Raw genomic sequence first — 4,439 nt, 5'->3', positions numbered from 1 at the left:
CTCTGAAAGGACAGCATTTAGAAAGTGAAGCAACACTCCATTCACTACGCACAGTGAATTGAAGTGTTGGAACAGACTGCTTCTCTTTCAGAAAAATGCATGTGAGTTTCTTGTGAATGCTTGTAAGTAGCTTAAGGCACTTTCAAAGGAAAGTGATTTTCTCTGAAAGGACAGCATTTAGAAAGTGAAGCAACACTCCATTCACTTCGCAAAGTGAATTGAAGTGTTGGAACAGACTACTTCTCTTTCAGGAAACAGATATGAGTTTTTTGTGAATGCTTTTAAGTAGCTTAAGGCACTTTCAAAGGAAAGTGATTTTCTCTGAAAGGACAGCATTTAGAAAGTGAAGCAACGCTCCATTCACTACGCACAGTGAATTGAATTGTTGGAACACACTGCTTCTCTTTCAGAGAAACGGATGTGAGTTTCTTCTGAATGCTTGTAAGTAGCTTAAGGCATTTTAAAAGGAAAGTGATTTTCTCTGAAAGGACAGCATTTAGAAAGTGAAGCAACACTCCATTCACTACGCACAGTGGATTGAAGTGATGGAACAGAATGCTTCTCTTTCAGAAAAATGCATGTGAGTTTCTTGTGAATGCTTGTAAGTAGCTTAAGGCACTTTCAAAGGAAAGTGATTTTCTCTGAAAGGACAGCATTTAGAAAGTGAAGCAACACTCCATTCATTTCGCCCAGTGAATTGAAATGTTGGAACACACTGCTTGTCTTTCAGAGAAACGGATGTGAGTTTCTTCTGAATGCTTGTAAGTATCTTAAGGCACTTTCAAAGCAAAGTGATTTTCTCTAAAAGGAGAGCATATAGAAAGTGAAGCAACACGCCATTCACTTCGCACAGTGAATTGTAATGTTGGAACAAACTGCTTCTCTTTCAGATAAATGCGTGTGAGTTTCTTGTGAAAGCTTAAGGCACTTTCAAAGGAAAGTGATTTTCTCTGAAAGGACAGCATTTAGAAAGTGAAGCAACACTCCATTCACTTCGCACAGAGAATTGAAGTGTTGGAACAGACTGCTTCTCTTTCAGAGAAACGCATGTGAATTTCTATTGAATGCTTGTAAGTAGCTTAAGGCACTTTCAAACGAAAGTGATTTTCTCTGAAAGGACAGCATTTAGAAAGTGAAGCAACACTCCATTCACTTCGCACAGTGAATAGAAGTGTTGGAACAGACTGCTTCTCTTTCAGTGAAACACGTGAATTTCTGTTGAATGCTTGTAAGTAGCTTAAGGCACATTCAAAGGAAAGTGATTTTCTCTGAAAGGACAGCATTTAGAAAGTGAAGCAATACTCCATTCACTTCGCACAGTGAATTGAAGTGTTGGAACAGACAGCTTCTCTTTCATAGAAAGGCATTTGAGTTTCCTGTGAATGTGTGTAAGTAGCTTAAGGCACTTTCAAAGGAAAGTGATTTTCTCTGAAAGGACAGCATTTAGAAAGTGAAGCAACACTCCATTTACTTCGCAGAGTGAATTGAAGTGTTGGAACAGACTGCTTCTCTTTCAGAGAAACGCATGTGAATTTCTATTGAATGCTTGTAAGTAGCTTAAGGCACTTTCAAAGGAAAGTGATTTTCTCTGAAAGGACAGCATTTAGAAAGTGAAGCAACACTCCATTCACTTCGCACAGTGACTTGAAGTGTTGAAACAGACTTCTTCTCTTTCAGAGAAACGCATGTGAATTTCTGTGGAATGCTTGTAAGTAGCTTAAGGCACTTTCAAAGGAAAGTGATTTTCTCCGAAAGGACAGCATTTAGAAAGTGAAGCAACACTCCATTCACTTCGCACAGTGAATTGAAGTGTTGGAACAAACTGCTTCTCTTTCATAGAAATGCATTTGTGTTTCCTGTGAATGTGTGTAAGTAGCTTAAGGCACTTTCAAAGGAAAGTGATTTTCTCTGAAAGGACAGAATTTAGAAAGTGAAGCAACACTCCATTCACTACGCACAGTGAATTGAAGTGTTGGAACAGACTGCTTCTCTTTCAGAAAAATGCATGTGAGTTTCTTGTGAATGCTTGTAAGTAGCTTAAGGCACTTTCAAAGGAAAGTGATTTTCTCTGAAAGGACAGCATTTAGAAAGTGAAGCAACACTCCATTCACTTCGCACAGTGAATTGAAGTGTTGGAACAGACTACTTCTCTTTCAGGAAACAGATATGAGTTTTTTGTGAATGCTTTTAAGTAGCTTAAGGCACTTTCAAAGGAAAGTGATTTTCTCTGAAAGGACAGCATTTAGAAAGTGAAGAAACGCTCCATTCACTACGCACAGTGAATTGAAGTGTTGGAACACACTGCTTCTCTTTCAGAGAAACGGATGTGAGTTTCTTCTGAATGCTTGTAAGTAGCTTAAGGCATTTTAAAAGGAAAGTGATTTTCTCTGAAAGGACAGCATTTAGAAAGTGAAGCAACACTCCATTCACTACGCACAGTGGATTGAAGTGATGGAACAGAATGCTTCTCTTTCAGAAAAATGCATGTGAGTTTCTTGTGAATGCTTGTAAGTAGCTTAAGGCACTTTCAAAGGAAAGTGATTTTCTCTGAAAGGACAGCATTTAGAAAGTGAAGCAACACTCCATTCACTTCGCCCAGTGAATTGAAATGTTGGAACACACTGCTTGTCTTTCAGAGAAACGGATGTGAGTTTCTTCTGAATGCTTGTAAGTATCTTAAGGCACTTTCAAAGCAAAGTGATTTTCTCTAAAAGGAGAGCATATAGAAAGTGAAGCAACACGCCATTCACTTCGCACAGTGAATTGTAATGTTGGAACAAACTGCTTCTCTTTCAGAAAAATGCGTGTGAGTTTCTTGTGAAAGCTTAAGGCACTTTCAAAGGAAAGTGATTTTCTCTGAAAGGACAGCATTTAGAAAGTGAAGCAACACTCCATTCACTTCGCACAGAGAATTGAAGTGTTGGAACAGACTGCTTCTCTTTCAGAGAAACGCATGTGAATTTCTATTGAATGCTTGTAAGTAGCTTAAGGCACTTTCAAACGAAAGTGATTTTCTCTGAAAGGACAGCATTTAGAAAATGAAGCAACACTCCATTCACTTCGCACAGTGAATTGAAGTGTTGGAACAGACTGCTTCTCTTTCAGTGAAACACGTGAATTTCTGTTGAATGCTTGTAAGTAGCTTAAGGCACATTCAAAGGAAAGTGATTTTCTCTGAAAGGACAGCATTTAGAAAGTGAAGCAATACTCCATTCACTTCGCACAGTGAATTGAAGTGTTGGAACAGACAGCTTCTCTTTCATAGAAACGCATTTGAGTTTCCTGTGAATGTGTGTAAGTAGCTTAAGGCACTTTCAAAGGAAAGTGATTTTCTCTGAAAGGACAGCATTTAGAAAGTGAAGCAACACTCCATTTACTTCGCAGAGTGAATTGAAGTGTTGGAACAGACTGCTTCTCTTTCAGTGAAACGCATGTGAATTTCAGTTGAATGCTTGTAAGTAGCTTAAGGCACTTTCAAAGGAAAGTGATTTTCTCTGAAAGGACAGCATTTAGAAAGTGAAGCAACACTCCATTCACTTCGCACAGTGAATTGAAGTGTTGGACCAGACAGCTTCTCTTTCATAGAAACGCATTTGAGTTTCCTGTGAATGTGTGTAAGTAGCTTAAGGCACTTTCAAAGGAAAGTGATTTTCTCTGAAAGGACAGCATTTAGAAAGTGAAACAACACTCCATTCACTTCGCACAGTGAATTGAAGTGTTGGAACAGACTTCTTCTCTTTCAGAGAAACGCATGTGAATTTCTGTGGAATGCTTGTAAGTAGCTTAAGGCACTTTCAAAGCAAAGTGATTTTCTCTGAAAGGACAGCATTTAGAAAGTGAAACTACACTCCATTCACTTCGCACAGTGAATTGAAGTGTTGGAACAGAACACTTCTCTTTCAGAGAAACAGATATGAGTTTTTTGTGAATGCTTGTAAGTAGCTTAAGGCACTTTCAAAGGAAAGTGATTTTCTCTGAAAGGACAGCATTTAGAAAGTGAAGCAACACTCCATTCACTTCGCACAGTGAATTGAAGTGTTGGAACAGACTGCTTTTCTTTCAGAGAAACGCATGTGAATTTCTATTGAATGCTTGTAAGTAGCTTAAGGCACTTTCAAACGAAAGTGATTTTCTCTGAAAGGACAGCATTTAGAAAGTGAAGCAACACTCCATTCACTTCGCACAGTGAATTGAAGTGTTGGAACAGACTGCTTCTCTTTCAGTGAAACACGTGAATTTCTGTTGAATGCTTGTAAGTAGCTTAAGGCACATTCAAAGGAAAGTGATTTTCTCTGAAAGGACAGCATTTAGAAAGTGAAGCAATACTCCATTCACTTCGCACAGTGAATTGAAGTGTTGGAACAGACAGCTTCTCTTTCATAGAAACGCATTTGAGTTTCCTGTGAATGTGTGTAAGTAGCTTAAGGCACTTTCAAAGG

Source organism: Myodes glareolus, unplaced genomic scaffold, assembly GCF_982192425.1.
Source record: "Myodes glareolus unplaced genomic scaffold, mMyoGla1.1 HAP1_SCAFFOLD_111, whole genome shotgun sequence".
In the NCBI taxonomy this organism is placed as follows: Eukaryota; Metazoa; Chordata; class Mammalia; order Rodentia; family Cricetidae; genus Myodes; species Myodes glareolus.
Note: the sequence above shows the minus strand (reverse complement) of the source record.